At 39.8% G+C, this 17,718-nt stretch overlaps 1 protein-coding gene across 8 annotated transcripts in view; it reads left to right on the top strand.

Moving 5' to 3' along the window:
- DENND5B (DENN domain containing 5B) overlaps nt 1-17,718 on the top strand; it is a 220,707-nt gene that overhangs the window by 65,290 nt on the left and 137,699 nt on the right. Inside the window, exons 2-3 of one of the 8 annotated variants that reach the window (XM_031650408.1) lie at nt 724-819; nt 13,331-13,495. The exons of 3 other annotated variants lie outside the window; for them this stretch is intronic. The gene's annotated coding sequence lies outside the window, so the exon portion shown is untranslated. Of the gene's footprint in view, nt 1-193; nt 820-4,028; nt 4,245-12,119; nt 13,496-17,718 lie in introns of those variants that run through there. 4 more of the 8 variants (XM_031650405.1, XM_031650407.1, XM_031650409.1 and 1 more) reach the window with 4 other exon arrangements.

Genomic DNA, 17,718 nt, shown 5'->3' with positions numbered 1-17,718 from the left:
ATCCTGGCTAACACAGTGAAACCCCGTCTCTATTAAAAATACCAAAAATTAGCCGGGCGTAGTGGCACATGCCTGTAGTGCCAGCCACTCGGGAGGCTGAGGCAGGAGAATCACTTGAACCCAGGAGGCGGAGGTTGCAGTAAGCCGAGATAGCACCCCTGTACTCCAGCCTGGAAGACAAAGCGAGACTCAGTCTCAAAAAAAAAAAAAAAAAAAGTAGCTACTAGAAAAATTTAAGTTATTTATATGGCTCACATTATCTTTCTATTGCTTTCTTTGCTAAGTTTATTTCGGTTCCATTATCTGCCTAGTTTCTATGCTAGCTGCCTAACTTCTATGCTAGCTAGTGATTTGCTGCATATGATTAACAACTGTTTCATTTTAATTCATTATAAGTGCCTGGAAACTGCAATAATGCTAAATTGTCTTCCCATATTTTGGAAACAAGGTTAAAAAGTTCTGTAGCACCCTATAGTTGATTTTATTAGTAAGAACTTCAGTGCAGACTATCTACAGGAAACTGATTTTTGTAGATGTTATCACAATTCATTTTGAAATCTGTAAGTTGGATAGTGTTTATTAACTCTTCTGCAGATAAATTATTTCTACAATGAAAATCTCCAAGCTGGTACATGAATAAGATTGGACTAGAGAAAAAGCTTATTTGAAAAACATTTTATGAGGGTTTTCATTTATTGTCTAAACACTAAAATTTTTTTGCAGTGTTCCAATTGACACAGGCCAAGAAGTGCCTGTACCGGTAACAAACACACCTAGGAAACAGGGCTGGCTGCCATATCAAAAAGTCTCTCTGCTAAGGTGAGGTGCAGGGTTTCTTTTTGGGGTGATGAAAATGTTCTAAAATTAGGTAGTAGTGATGCTTGCACAACTCTATAAATATACTAAAACCACTGAATTGTATACTTTAAAAGGGTGAGTGTGGCCGGGCGCGGTGGCTCACGCCTGTAACCCCAGCACTTTGGGAGGCCAAGGCGGGTGGATCATGAGGTCAGGAGATTGAGACCATCCTGGCTAACACGGTGAAACCCCGTCTCTACTAAAAATACAAAAAATTAGCTGGGCATGGTGGCGGGTGCCCGTATTCCCAGCTACTCGGGAGACTGAGGCAGGAGAATGGCATGAACCTGGGAGGCAGAGCTTGCAGTGAGCCGAGACTGAGCCACTGCATTCCAGCCTGGGTGACAGAGACTCCATCTCAAAAAAAAAAAAAAGGGTGGGTATTAGGGTATGTGCAATATAGCTCAATAAAGCTGTTATTAAAAAAACAATCTGAACATGCTTAACTGTTGGAGTTACTGACTTACTAGTCATTTAATGAGAGTTAAGTGAGCAGACAGAAAGCAACCATATGTTCAAGAACTACGGTGATCAGACAAAAATGGACTGTCCTTTTTTGACTTCTGTGTGAGCCCCACAGATCTGGTGGCATTTAGGGAAGCGTAGTGGCCTTCTTTTGAGTAGAAAGAAAACCACTCCAATATTTAATCATTTGTTGTTGAGAAATTTATCCATTAACAGAGTTTTTAGACAGAGTTGTTTATATCTACTCAAGGTGTTATGCACATCTGTTTCTTGTACCTCAGGTTCATCTTACAGAAAATCATGCTAACTCACAAGAATATCCGAAGACGAGTCATACAGTATTTTCAACTTCAGAGAGTAGCAGAGGATGCACATTTAATTTCTTTACCATTTGCTACCATCTGAAGTTAGTAACATTTTCTGGCTAATCACCAAGCACTCAGAAAGAAAGAAATGGAGCAATTTGGTGCATCGTTTTCTTCCATATCTCCTTTCGAAGTCATTTCCACAGGATAAGTGCTAAAGCACAGAAAAGAAGCTAGGCTCCACTTTTACTCTCATGAACAAAAGTCTTCCCATAGATTTCTACACAGCTGCTGCATTTGTCTTCATCCCTTTCCTGAAGAGTCTTGTTGCTGTGGTCTTGCTCTAGGGCTGCTCTCAGCAACCTTTCTGACGCAGGTTTAATGCTGATTAGCCCTAAAACAATTCTAGGGCAGGGCTCCCTGCCAGGATAAAGAATGAACAAAATTGGTTTGCATATAGGCCAGCTGCAGTTGCTGCAGCTAGAGTCTGTCAAACAAGGACCATTTTCTTGTTTACCAAAATGAGGTTAAATTAGCACAGCATGAGGCAAAAGAAAGATTTAAAAAAAAAAAAAAGAAAAAAAAATTAGCAATGCTTTTGAGTATGATGCAGTGAGTGTGGAATTAAAGTGAGTTTAAGTTAGTTTGAGAAGGGAAGGTAATATACAGTACTAAAAGCTTGATTAAAAGCTGCTTGAAGATATTTGCTTGCTAACGATCTTAGTTAAAAAAAAAAAAAAAAAAAAGGTATATTTGAATAGGGCTTCAAAGCCCACAGATTACATTTAGACAAGTCAGTTGACCCATTTATATTGAGTATGTGCCTCATGCTTAGCCCTGGTCCGGCACAAGGGTATAGAGGTGGACATTTAATAGAGGAGGACACTGTCTTTGAGACTGGGTTTCTGGAGACTCTTAATTCAAGCCTCAGCTCTGTCTTCTCACCTTAGGCAAACGATGTTAACTGAGCATCTGTGTTCTCCTAATGTAAACAGTGAGAGAGTGAGAGGGACTGCTCGGGCTTTTAAAGATAATTCAAGTCTAATATCTTTTGAATTACTTGTGTAGTGTTATTTCCTAAAATATTTCAATCAAGTTTTATGTGTTCATTGTCTCTGACAGTGGGACATCCAGTCTAGATGAGGAGGAAAGATGAGCTATGTAATCAGAGAAGCTGAACGTGAGAGGTTTCTGACTTCCAGAGCTTCAGTTTACAAAGCTTTTTCCCTACCTCTCCACTTTGCACTGCTCCCATTGCAGAGACTGCCCATGGATCCACCTTTGGGAACTCAGGCTTTTTATTCCAGCAATGCAAGGCTGGGTTGAGGGAAGGAGCCCCCACTTTCTCATCCACCTGCAAAGGCAGAGTACATAGCTGCAGGTAACAAGTTATAGGAAGGGACAGTGTGAGGCAGAAAGGCACAGTAAAGGATCAACTTCATAGTGATTGATGATCCCCAAAGTGTCATTTGACTTCTTAGACTCCCAGAACCCCTGTGCTTCACCTCCCAGCCTTTCATCAACTCTGGATTCAAGGACTTCTGAACTTGATCTCTGTCACTTTCTCCTCGCTGACTTTCCCACATCCCAGTCTTCAATCATTAAAAGCATCCCTACTAGGTTAGGGCTGGGAAATGAGGAGACTTAATCATCTTGTAACATTGTTCCTATGGGAGGTGAATTATTTTGTAGACTAATGTCCAAATACAATCATTAGTAAAACTAAGGCTACAACTGTTAATTTAACTGAAGCTTGTATAGTTATGGAGAGATCCTTTCTTTTATCAATTCATATTTCTGTGTACTTCTCATTCAGTACTGTGCTATACTTTTCACTGCCCTTCACCTCAGCTAAGATGGTTTTCACCTTAAGTCTCTAGACAAAGGCAGCAAACAGCCAATACAGAATTAGGGCATAGAGCAGTGTGTGATCAGGGTGCTAACTACTCATAGTCCGCTTTAAGCTCAGGATAGGGGAAATTCTCACAGGAAAAAACCAAACATTACCTATATTAGATAATCAAGTAGGTAGGGCTTAGAGAAAAAAGGAATCACCATGGGTTGTAGTGGGGTAGTTTATACATGTAGGAAACAGTCCTGAAAGATATGGATGTGCAGAATGGAGGCTGATGTTCTGAGCTCCAGCTGAGGGAATTTTCCTTCATCTAAAGTTTTATTTCTGTTTTTTTTTCCCAGCTGAATTTAAGATTCATATTTCTGTTTTGAAAAGTTGTGAAATGCATATAGCAAAGTGTTAACATTTGTTGAATTTAGGAGGAAGGTATCTACACACAGTGTTCATTATTTCTGTTTTACTTCTCTATATGCTTGAATTTCTTCTTTTTAATTTTTTTGAGATAGAATCTCACTCTGTTGCCCAGTCTGGAGTGCAGTGGCACGATCAGGACTCACTGCAGCCTCAACCTCCTGGGCTCAAGCAGCTCTCCTGCCTCAGCCTCCCAAAGTGTTGGGATTAGAAGATGTGAGCCACAGGACCCAGCCTGAAATATTTTAAAATTACAGACAGGAAAATAAATTGCATTAAAGTCGAGCAACTCAGGAGACAAAGGAGAGAGCTTGAATAATATATAGATCAGATGGTCAGCTCTTGAAAAGGTAGGTGTTAATGGCAGTCAGTTATTCTATCAGTCTTGAAGGAGCACATAAATAGTATATTGTTCTGCAACCAAAGAATGGAAAAATGACTACGATCATCAATGATGAAAGCTCAAATGTGATGAAGAAATGGAAAAAATAAATAATGGGCCAAGGTTTCTTCATGGCTTGGAGTTAACTTTTTTTTTTTTTTTTTTTTGGAGACAGGTTCTCACTCTTGTTGTCCAGGCAGGAGAGCAGTGGTGTGATCACAGCTCACTGCAGCCTCACCATCCCTAGACTCAGGTGATCCTTCCAGCTCAGCCTCCCAAGTAGCTGTCTGGGACTATAGGCATGCACCACCACACCTGGCTAATTTTTATATTTTTTTTTTGTGGAGACAGGGTTTTGCCCTGTTCCCCAGGCTCTCTCAAACTCGTGGGCTCAGGTGATCTGCCCACTTTAGCCTCTCAAAGTGCTGGGATAACAGATGCGAGCCACCGTGCCCACCCATGCTTAATTTGTTTAGGTGTGAGATATACTAACACAGAGAATATGCTGTACATCATTAGAGAAAATGAATATAAATAAATGACATACTTTAGTAATTATCAAAAGGAGCAAGTTCAGCCAATACATCTACATGAAAAATAAGTGTAATCACATTTTTCTGAAAGAGTAGCTTTTAATGCATATATTTAAATTATTTTAAAATATGCTCTAAAGTCTGTCTGTTGTGCTGTAATTGTCTCTTAACAGTTGAATTTTTGCCTTTTCAAGAATTTCTTCTGTAAGTACTGAGGGAAGAACCATTACTGGTAAATTTTCTATATTCCCCATATGCTTGGCTAAGCTTATAGCAAGACTTAATATATTTGTTGGTTGGCAGTACAGAATTTTGAGTAGTCTGTTTATACCAGTAATATTGTGTTGCTAGTGAATAGATGAGTTTAATCTTAGTGCAAAAAGCATATCTATGTAACAGTTTTTCTACTGATTAATTGTATATAATTGAACAAATCTCAAGTTCATTGCTTTTTTTGTTCATTCATTCATACAAAATGGGAGGTTGTTTAGAACTCATCCTGAAAGGAATTAACATACTGTAGTCTCTCACAGAAGTACAACTTAATAAACATTTATGGCAATAAAATTTACCCAGCATGTAAGTATATCTACAAAACTGTAAGTATGTGGAATGGTCTTACAGAAGCACAAAATTAATAATGTAGTTTCCCAGGTTATTTCTCATCTATTTCTCTATCATACTGTAAAAGAATCAAATACTGTTACAGTAATCATAATGATAATTTAAACTTATAATTTCAGTATAATTATAATCACAATTTTTTAAAATGTATGTGTATATATTTAGAGATGGGGTCTCACTCTGTCACCCAAGCTGAAGTCCAGTGGCACAATCATAGCTCCCTGCAGCCTTGAACTCGGGTTCATGTGATCCTTCCACTTAGCATCCCAAATAGCTCAGACTGCAGGCACGCGCCACCACACTCGGCTTATAATCGCAAATCTTTTTTTTTTTTTTTTTTTTTTTTTTTTTGAGACGGAGTCTCGCTCTGTCGCCCAGGCTGGAGTACAGTGGCCCGATCTCAGCTCACTGCAAGCTCTGCCTCCCGGGTTTATGCCATTCTCCTGCCTCAGCCTCCCAAGTAGCTGGGACTACAGGCGCCCGCCACCTCACCCGGCTAGTTTTTTGTATTTTTAGTAGAGACGGGGTTTCACCATGTTAGCCAGGATGGTCTCGATCTCCTGACCTTGTGATCCGCCCGTCTTGGCCTCCCAAAGTGCTGGAATTACAGGCTTGAGCCACCGCGCCCGGCCTATAATCGCAAATCTTATGTTCTGTTTTCTTTTTAGAGACAAGGTCTCACTCTGTTGCCCAGGCTGGAGTACAGTGGCACTATCGTAGCTGACTGCAGCCTTGAACTCCTAGGCTCAAGTAATCCTATCACCTCAGTCTCTTGAGTAGCTAGGACTGCAGCTACTCAATTAAAACTCTTTTAAAACTTTTTTTGATAGAGAAAAAGGTCTTGATATGTTGCCCAGGCTGGTCCAAAGTGATTCTCCTGCTTCAACCTCCCAAAGTGTTGGGATTACAGGCGTGAGCCATTGCACCCAGTGTCACAAATCTTAAATTTTTTTTTTTTTTAGACAGAGTCTCTCTGTGTCACCCAGACAGAGTGCAGTGGTACAGTCTCAGCTCACTGCAACCTCTGCCTTCCTGAATCAGATTCAAGTGATTCTCCTGCCTCAGCCTCCCGAGTAGCTGGAATTACAGGCACACGCCACCATGCCTGGCTAATTTTTTTGTATTTTTAGTAGAGACGGATTTTTACCATGTTGGCCAGGCTGGTCTCGAACTCCTGATGTCAAGTGATCCACCCACCTTGGCCTCCCACAGTGTTGTGATTACAGGCATGAGCCACTGCGTCCAGCCTTAAATTTTTATTAAATAACCTTCATAGTCCTATAAAACCATTATTCTAGAATTTGTACAAACAAGGTAAAAATATTTACACAAAGTTGGTAGTATTCCTGTGTTCTTTCAACTAGCCCATGTTCATAATTATTCATTTATTCTCATACGCCTAATGATGAGGATACATTCTGAGAAAAGCACTATTAAGAGATACTGTTATTGTGCAGACATCATAGAGTGTACTTACATAAAACTAGATAGCATAGCCTACTACAAACCTTGACTATATGATACAACCTATTACTCTTATTGTTATAAAAGATTTAAACATTTTATTTATAAACTGGTATTTCCAACCTTCCCCTATTTCTGCATATTTAGGTAAGAAGTAAAAATAAGTTATCCTGGCTTTGTGTAGTGGCTCATACGTGTAATCACAGCACTTTGGGAGGCTGAAGTGGGAGGATGGCTTGAGCTCAGGAGTTTGAGACCAGCTTGGGCAACACGGTGACACTCTGTCTCGCTCTACAAAATTTTTTTAAAAAGATTAGCCAGGTGTGGTGGTACATTCCTATAATCCTAGTTACTTGGGATGCAGAGACAGGAGGATTGATTAAGCCCAGGAGTTCAAGGTTACCATGGACAATGATTGTGCTACTGCATTCCAGCCTGGATGACAGAGTGAGATGCTGTCTCTTAAAAAAAAAAAAAAAAATGTTATCCAAGGGGCTTACAAGCAATGACACCCCAGAGATCTTAATTTCTAATACCATTTTGCAATTAAAGGAGCAGGGGGTCCTTGGAGAAATGACTGATTTCTAGAAATGGGCCAAGAAATATGAGCCTTATACTGCTGGCAATTAAGGAAGTGCTCAAAAACCCAAAAAAGAACAAAGAAGCCACACAACACATAGATGGGGGTGCATCAAACGGGCATAGGAGCCAAATAAAAGAGTTGTTAATGGCCAAAACTGGAACATACTGAGCAGAAAAATAAAAGTCTGTCATGACTCAAAATATAAAATAAATATGCATGAGTCCATACTGATGTAAATAAATGATCAGATAAATTAGAAAATGGGGGAGAAGAGACAAGTCTCCCTTACAGAAGAATTCCAAATGATTGAAGTAGATACATACTTTACCCTCAAGAGGTGAAGTATAACTCTCTATTCCTAAAATGTGGGTTGGGTAGAGTGACTTCCATCTGAAGAATGCAATATAGAAAAGGAGAGAAAAAAACTTTACTGTGGAGAAGCCTGAAAAACACTGTCTTAGCCAAGTGATGAAGGTTAACATCAACCGTGATGTCACATTGACAGTATGAACCATTGATATTAAGTGATGAAAATGGCACTTTACCTGTGTGGTCTTCCCCAAACCTATAAACCCAGTGTAATCGTGAGAAAAACATCAGACAAATCCCAGTTGAGGGACCTTCTACAAAATACCTGACCAATACTACTCAAAACTATCAAGGTCATCTAAAACAAGGAATATCTGAGAAACTGTCATAGCCAAGAGGAACTTAGGGAGGCTTAACTGCTAAATGTAATGTGGTAGTTTGGATGAGATTCTTGAATACAAAAAGGATCTTAGGTAAAAACTCAGAAAATCTAGATAAAGTTTCGACTTTTGCTAATAATGTACCAAATACTAGTCATTAATTTTAATAAATGTATTATACTTATGTAAGATGTTACTATTAGGAGAAACTGGTTTAGGGTATATGGGAACTCTACTATTTTCCCTATTTTTCTGTAAATCTAAAACCATTCTAAAAATTAAATTTACTTTTTAAAAAGTTTCTTAAAACAATGAAATGAGTTTGACCAATACAAAGCTGAAGAAAAAAGATAACCATGAAATCTAGGATTCAAAGCAAAGGTTAGTGAAATTTTGATTATGTGACACCATGATGGATATACAGTACAATAATAATATCTCTATGTTTGAAATAAGGTAGGTATCAAATTTTAATTTACAAATCAACACATTATTGCATGAGGACTAAAAATGTTCTAAAAGAAAATGGGCCGGGTCGTGGGCTGAGTGGCTCAAGCCTGTAATCCCAGCACTGAGGTCGGTGATCGGCGGATCACGAGGTCAGGAGATCGAGACCATCCTGCATAACACTGTGACACCTCCCATCTCTACTAGGAAATACAAAAAAACTAGCCGGTAAGGTGGCGGTGCCTGTAGTCCCAGCTAACGAGGCTGAGGCAGGAGAACGGCGTAAACCCGAGGCATGGATGCCAGTGAGCCGAGATCTGGCCACTGCACTCCAGCCTGGGCTGGCAGCCAGACCCTCACCAAAAAAAAAAAAAGAAAAATGGGCTGAGTGCAGTGGCTCCAGCGCTCTCTAATCCCAGCAGCACTTTGAGAGGCCAAGGCGGGAGGATCCCTTGAGCCCAAGAGTTTGAGACTAGCCTGGGCAACATAGCAAGACCTTATCTCTATTAAAAATTAAAATAATAATAATAACCAGGGAGTGTGTTGGTGTGTGCCTGTAATCCCAGCTACTCTGGAGGCTGAGGTGCAAGGGTCGCTTAACAAGCCCATGAGGTCCAAGCTACAGTGAACCATGGTTGTACCACCACACGCCAGCCTGGGTCACAGATCAAGACCTATGTCAAAGAAAAGGGCAGTGGAGGCTGGTGCGGTGGCTCACGCCTGTAATCCCAACACTTTGGGAGGCCAAGGCGGGCAGATCATGAGATTAGGAGTTCGAGACCAGCCTGATTAACATGGTGAAACCCCGTCTCCACTAAAAATACAAAAATTAGCCGGGCGTGGTGGCACGTGCCTGTAATCCCAGCTACTCAGGAGACTGAGGCAGGAGAATCGCTTGAACCCAGGAGGCAGAGGTTGCAGTGAGCCAAGCACTGTACTCCAACCTGGGCAACAGAGCAAGTCTCTGTCTCAAAACAAACAAACAAAAAGATAGTGGAGGGGATGTTTTTATTTCTTAAATTATATTTTAGTTTATGTAGTCAAGGCTTTGAAATGAATCATTTTTAAAGCTACCAATATTTTAAATAAGTGTCTTAAAAATTTTGGAGTATATAATTCAGACCTAAGAGTACAATTTTTATTCATCTATTCATTTACTCAACAAACATTTTTACTGCCAGGCACAATATTAAGTAGGTGTTGAGGATGTAAGGGTGAGTAATATGTTGAAGAGCTCAATTTCTAAAGGGGAAGATAGAATTTAACAGTGTTAATGTAATATGGTAAGCAGACAGCAATATGCCATAGCAATTATGAGAACAAAGTTCCAAGAACTTCACAGTGCTGTCTCCCAAAAAAACAAACAAACAAAAAAAAAGAGACATCATATTCACGTATTATAAGATAACCAAGAAAGGAAGATAAATGCTTTATCTCGAACTTTACTGTTGAGAAAAATTTTTATTTTAACACATCAATTAATATTTGTTTAGTACAGTGTTTGTACGATAGTGGTTCATTTAAAAATTAAGATATGGAATTTTAAAAATATTGGACCATAAAAATCTGTTCTAATTTGTAGATTTTGTAGTATTACGGAAGAAACTCCTTTCTTCTGGACAGGTCAAGAAAGCTTTCCTCAGGAGGGCTCTTCTGAATAGAATCTTTTTTTTTTTTTTTTTTTTTGAGACAGGGTCTGCCTGCAGGCTGGAGTACAGTGGTGCAGTCACAGCTCACTGCAGCCTCGAACTCCAGGGCTCGAGAGATCCTCCTACCTCAGCCTCCTGAGTAGCTGGGACTACAGGTGCTTGCCACCATGCTGAGCTAATTTTTTTTTTTTAAGTTTGCAGAGATGGGGTCTCACTGTGTTGACCAGGCTGGTCTCATACTCCTGGGCTCCAGTGATTACCCCTGTCTTGACCTCCCAAAGCGTTAGGATTACAGGCATGAGCCACCACGCCTGGCCAAAACATCAAGGAAGCCCTGAGTAGAATTCTTAAAGATGTGCAGGAGCCTAATAGGCAGACATGGAAGGAGGGGTGTGGTAGGCAGAATTTTAAAAGTATTCCCAAACATTGTCTTCTGGGTATTCAGTTAAAGAGCAGTCTAGGTTCTGCTGTTAAGGAATTTTACAGATTTAATTAAGGTTACTAATTAGCCGACCCTAAAATAGGGAGAGTTGCTTGAATTATCCACGTGTGTCCAGTATAATCACGAGTCCTTAAAAGCAGAAAACTCAGCTAGCTGCTGCAGAAGAGAGAAAAAATTAGATTTCAAGTATGAGATGGTTCGATCTGAGATATTGGGTGTCACATGCAAGGACCAAAGAGAGATCTTAGGTGTGAAGGGCACCTGGCTAACAGCTTGCAAGGAAATGGGGACCTTAGCTCTGCAACCACAAGGAACTGAATTCCGCCCATAACCTCAGTGTGTTTGAAAATGGATTCTTTAGCTGGGTGTGGTGGCGGGCGCCTGTAGTCCCAGCTCCCGGGGAGGCTGAGGCAGGAGAATTGCTTGAACCCGGGAGGCAGAGGTTGCAGTGAGCTGAGATTGTGCCATTGTACTCCAGCCTGGGTGACAGAGCGAGACTCCATCTCAAAAAAAAAAAAAAAAAAAAAAGAATAAAGAAAGTGGATTCTTCTTCAAAGCCTCCAGAAAGGAATGCAGCCCTATCAACAGGATGGTGTCAGTATTGTCAGACTTAGAGTAAAGGAATCAGCTGAGCAACGCTGTGCCAGACTTCTGGCTCATGGAAAATGTGAAATAATAAATGTGGGTGTGTTAAGCTACTAAATTTGGCATAATAACTTGAGGCAACAGAATATTATTACAGGGGAGAAGATGTTTCAGACATATGAATTCTAGCAAGGACCCATAGGATATCGTACTTAAAAGGGAACCCTGTGTCATTTGGCATAGCTCAAGTGCGGGAGCCTTAGAAACTAAAGCTGGAAAAGTAGGTTTGGCTAGATCATGGTGGTCCTCAAATGCTGTCTAAGGAATCTGGACCTTAGTTGGCAGGGACTGAATTTGTGAGACTGGTATGTTAGTTCACGTTGATTTTCCCAAGGAGGTAAGATTAATTCTCTGTCTCCAAGTTTGCTCAAACATCATCTTCTCAATGAGGGCCAACTTGATCGTCCTACTTAATACTGCAACTTGTACTGTGTACTGCCAGCTTTCCTCACTTTATTCTTTTTTAACTTTCTACCGCACTTTTCTTCTTCCAGCAATACTATATAATTTATTATACTTATTGTCTCCCTTCTCAGAATGTAAACTGTGAGAGCAAGGATTTTTTTGGATATTTTGTTCACTATTTTTTCCAGTTATTTATTGTTACATAATAAACCATCTCAAAATTTAGCCACTTAAAACAACAATAGTTTTTAAAAATTATTTTTATTTATTTATTTATTTATTTATTTATTTATTTATTTTGAGAAAGGGTCTTGGCTGTGTCACCTAGGCTGCAATTCAGTGGCACAATCATAACTCACTGTAACCTCTTAACTCCTGGGCTCAAGCGGTCCTCCTGCCTCAGCCTCCCAAGTAGCTAGGCCTATAGGCATGCAAAACTATGGGTCTCTCCCCTTAGAATGCCTCAGCCTGCCAAAGTGTTGGGATTATAGGTGTGAGCCGCCACACTTGGCCAAATCAACTCCTCTTTAGGGATGAATAAGTGGATAATAATGCTTAGATGGCTACATGAATTGTGGCACTGTCAACAGAGGAAAAGCTTTGAGGGGAAAAATGAGCTCAGTTGTGGAAACATTGATGTTGAGACTGCTGAGTCTGAGACAGCAAGTGGAGATTCTTGCTGTATAGTAAAAGTCATGAATTGAAACTCAGGTCTGGGGATCATCTTGAGGATTTTCTTTTTATGTTTTTCTAATGGAGGGAGGAAGGAAGACTTTGTTTTTCCCACGGAGAAGAGGAAAATTCTGCTCCCTTCACCTCACTTCTTTTCTTTTTGGTTGCTTTGTTTTATGTTAATTTTGCAAACTTCAAAAAGTGGTTAAAATGGCTCACACCTCGCCCCCCGCCCCAAAGGTGACTTGACTTTTTTCTTTCTATTTCAAAAAAGTACATTGGGTAGTAGCTTTGAGAATCACAGTCTCTTATAGAACTGGGAGGGTCTTTGTCATCTTGTAGGTCATTGTTCTCCTCCTGATATATGTGACGCATGATTTTCAGTCTGTGCAGAACCTCAATACTATTTTAAAATCTGGATCTTCTAACACCAAACATAGTAGGGGAGGGCCTTGAAGGCCTTTAGATAAAAGGCCACACACTAATGCAGAGACTCAGATAACTGTTTCTGTTTAGCAAAAATCACATCAACTGAACCATTTTAAGCTACTAACAACTTCAGTTAATTGTTAGAATAATGAGACTTCTGTTTGATTCTTGCAGGAAGATTATCTTTTCCAGTGAGTCTTGTTTCTAACATACTTAGCTCAGTTTGCTCATGTTAGGATAATTTCATAGACCAGGAAACAGGATAGTCTATTTACTAAAAGACTGCATTGACTAATGTGATGTTTTACATTAGTAGAACAAATGTACCCCCTTCTCTACCTTGTAATTTATATCTTTCTTTTAGAGAACTGTTGATTTCTAATGTAGGAGGAAGAAAGTGGTATTTTTGTGTAAATCACTGATATCCCTATGTAAGCTTAACTGAGTTCCTTGTGTTTTTGACTTCTTATAGAAATTTTTTTGGTGATAGCATGTATTGGCAACAAAAGTAGTTAATGGAAATGGAGGGAAAGGTCTGCTTTACCTCTGACCGGATGACTGCTTCTTTGAGACATACCTCAGGAAAGTTTGTTTGAATCACCTTAGCAGTGTTGCTCCGTACTGTTACTTGTCAGCCGTAAGTTTTTTAATGTTGAGTTACTTTGTTTTGTTCCGGAGGGCAAAGTGTGGCTGTGTTGGTGTCTCTTTAGCAAAGAATATGTTCTTTAGTAACGGGGAAAGATTTGTTTTATACTGTATAATAAAATGTGACATGGATAATAATATGCTTTCCCAGAAATACATTGGATAAAAAATTTCCGTAGAAGGTAGATACTTAAGAATAATTAATAATGTGTTTCTAATTTAGTAATAAAATAATGTTTTATATAAGAGAAAACCCTTGCTAAAAGACATTGTGATTTGCACTAGGCTACTAGACCAGCGTATTCAGCCAGAACTAGAACCTTGTTTTCTTGGCTGTATGTATTATTTGCAAATCACTTAGATGTTCTTCAGAATAATAAAAATTATTTACTAAGCACTGGCAAGCACATGACATTTATTAATCTAAAAATTATGGGCTCTTTCCTCTTAGAGTTTCATGATAGCAGTTACAATACTTAAATTACTTTTTAAAATTGTTTTCTCACTTCAGATTTTATTATTAGTATGACAGATATGGGGTAGGATCAAAAACTTTGTTTATTCCTTATTATCAGAGAACTCTAGATCTTGAATTTATTGCTAAGGTTATTTTTGCAAGTATATAATCTACTGTCATGTTCTTTGATTGGTGGTAAGCTGCACAGTGCCTAAAACTGTTGTATAATAATTTGGCCAGGTGCAGTGGCAAATTATTTTAATGCCAGTGCTTTGGGAGGCCCAGGCAGGATCACTTGAGGCCAGGAGTGAGGCCAAGAAACACTTTTATTTTTCTGTCTCCATGAAAAATAAAAATAACTCGTCTGGGTATGGTGGCGTGCACCTGTAGTCCTAGCTACAAGGAAGGCTGAGGCGGGAGTTTGAGGCTGCTAAGCTATGATCGCACTACTGCTCTGCAGCCTGTCTTTAAAAAAAAAAGAAAATTTGTCTGATCTTTGTCCATGTTTCCTGAACTTCTCAAACCCTTGGAATTTCCTGAGTGACCACGGGATTGTTATGCTAATCAGGTAACTAATGATGGGCCCCTGGATAGCTTCAGGATAGGAGCTGTCTCTGGAAGGACCAACTGTGTGGTTGGGACTCTGAACCAACCTGGCCTCTGGAGAGGGAAAAGAGTCGGAGATTCAGCTTAGTCATGTAGCCAATGATTTAATCAGTCGTGCGTATGTAGTAAAGCCAGCAAAAACTCTGGACATTGAGATTTGGTGGAGCTTCCTGGTTGGTGAACACATTGATGTATGCGCAGGGGAAAGCAGGTGACATGCCCTTTTTCCACAAGAAGAAGGCATGGAAACTCTGCATTCTCTTCTTGATCTCACCCTATATATCTCTTCATTTGATTGGTCCTTCTGATTTGTGTCCTTTGTAAGAAAACTGTAATTGTAAATGTAGCACTGTCCTGAGTTCTGCAAGCTCTAGTGAATTTAGCATACCTGAGGGGCTTGTGGAAACTCAAATTTATAGCCAGCCTGTTAGAAGTGCAGGTAGCCTGGGACTTCCAAAGTGTGACTGGTGTCTGAAATAAGGGCACTCTTATTTGAGAGCATACCCTTTTACTTGTGGGGTCTGTGCTAACTTTGGGTGGCTAATGAGAGAATCGGATTGCAGTATACTCAGTTGAGATTGAAACAGAATAACTGTGTTGTGAACTTTTGGTTTTCAGTGAATAAATTTTAGTAATTGCAAGTGTATTTAGGCTGGTCCGAGTGCAGAGGTGTTGATAACTAATTCATCACAATCAGTTACAGATTTCTTTGTTCCTTCTCCACTCACACTGCTTCACTTGACTAGCCTTTAAAAAATAATAATAATAATAATAATAAAAAGAGAAAGTATATTTAGTGTTAGCTAAATATAACATGGCTCTTTAATTTTGATGTAATCAAGAGGAAAGATATTGTGAATGTCTTAAAAACTCAAAGCTTACTGGATTGATGTTGATGTACTCTTACTGAAATCTTAACTAAGGCTAGGCAAGGTGGCTCATGCCTATAATTCCAGCACTTTGGGAGGCTGAGGTGGGCAGATCACTTGAGCCCAGTGGTTCAAGACCAGCATGGGCAATGTGGCGAAACCCTGCCTCTACAAAAATGTTTTAAAAATTAATCAGGCATGAGGGTATATGCCTGTAGTCTCAGCCATGTGGGAGGCTGAGGTGGGAGAATCACTTGAGCCTGGGAGGTCCAAGCCACAGTAAGCCATGATCATGCCACTGAACTCCAGCCTGGACAACAACAGAGTGAGACCGTGTCTCAAAAAAAAAAATTAATTAATTAAAATAAACTTTAATATTACCAGGATTTAAGTTTCTGTATTGTTGAATTCCTCAGTCGGGTCAATGAATTTGCAGAGACCCCTCCAAGATTCTTTTGTTTGATTCCTTACGTGACCATCACCCTAGACCTTCAAGTTTGCTGACTAGATTTGGGGGTTGTGTGTTTAGAAAGGATAACAAGCTTGTCATGGGCTAGAACCTGTGGTCTTCATAAGTAGCTTAGTAGGATATATGGCTTTTTCTATGAAAAGTAGAGAACATGCATTAAAAATGGCAAATTCTGGGCTGGGCATGGTGGCTCATGCCTGTAATCCCAGCACTTTGGGGGGCTGAGGTGGGCAGATCACCTGAGGTCAGGAGTTTGAGACCAGCCTGGTCTCAAAAATTAGCTGGGCATGGTAGCGTGCCTGTAGTCCCAACTGCTTGGGAGACTGAGGCAGGAGAATCGCTTGAACCCAGGAGGCAGAGGTTGCAATGAGCCAAGATCTCAACCTTACACTCTAGCCTGGGTGACAGAGTAAGACTCTGTCTTAAAAAAAAAAAAAGGCAAATTCTGTCCTTATACTTGGAGAACTGTACTCATGTATTTAAACATGTAACAAGCAATGTAGAGAAGTTACCAATAGAAGGTATGATATAGTCAGGGGTTAGTGTTATAGACAGAAGGTCAAAACTAACACGAATAAAAACTCAGGCTAATAAACACATAAATAGCTAACTGCTGTAATAACAACCCCATAATGCTTCAGTGGCATGAGGCAATACAAGTTTTTCTCATTCACGTTTAGTGTAATGTAGGCCAAGGTGGGAGGCCCTCTACTTCACAGAGACATTTAGTGGCTCAACTTTCTTCCACTTCGGGAACTTTCCATCTTTTAAGGCCTCCTTTGCGTTTAGCTGATAGATGGCTGGGGAAATATAGATTGTGTGCCTTGACCTGGAAATGATGTCATTGCTGCCCACATTTCACGGGCAAGAACTAGTCATTTGACCCCCACCCAGAAGCAGATTTTCTTTAAGACTTCTAGGCTCCTGGGGTTACCTGTCAGGGCAGGAAGAGAGGGAAATAGTGTGAGGCTTAGCTTTGTTTTTGGAGAAAGTCTCTGGTTACAAACAGGCTATGATGGAAGTGGATAGTGCAGGAGGGAACTGGGGCCCTCCTAGTGGGAAGGTTTAGGGAGGAAAGTGAGTGAAGAAATATTTAACCGTGATGATCAGGCTGAAAAATAGCCCCCAAGATTCATAAATCTCAAAATTTCCTCTTCACTTACAACCCCACAAACATGCTACAGAACTCTCTGCCAGTAGCTTTGAGCTGGGGATGGGGTCCCTATTTCCACTGCCAACTGAGAGGAAGCATGAAGCAACCGGAAGGCCAGATCTCATGTTTCTGTAGTGAAGAGAGATGTGTTCTTGGCATTCTAACATCATCTACATTCATAGTAGCAGACCTTTTGTGCTATGATATATTTCATGTATTTTATGGAGAGTGAGAAATTTTGGGAGTTCAGTATTTCCACAGCTGCCCATGTACATTCTAGTATGTTAAGTTAAAAAATTAGTCACACTTCTTTTTTAATTGTACATTATCTTTTAAAATATATGTCCTATAAAGTAGACTTTAAAGTCCAAACTTTATATAAATGGTGATTTACATTATAGTGTTCTTGAATCAAATGCACTTATTTCACCGGAAATTCTCTGAATTATTTAAACTGAAGTTAATTGGACTTTGGTAATCTAGAGGCAAGGATGAAATATTTGAATATGTAAATCTATTAAAATGATTTTTGCTTATGTGTCGTTCTTTATATAACTGGTTAAAGTGACCTGGAATAGCTTTCATGTCTCATTTTATTAATGATTTTCTTTAAAACTAGGCTTCTGGGGTTACCTGTCAGGACAGGAAGAGAGGGAAATAG

The sequence above is a fragment of the Papio anubis genome, chromosome 9, assembly GCF_008728515.1.
Source record: "Papio anubis isolate 15944 chromosome 9, Panubis1.0, whole genome shotgun sequence".
In the NCBI taxonomy this organism is placed as follows: Eukaryota; Metazoa; Chordata; class Mammalia; order Primates; family Cercopithecidae; genus Papio; species Papio anubis.
Note: the sequence above shows the minus strand (reverse complement) of the source record. Positions and strands in the feature narration are given on the sequence as shown.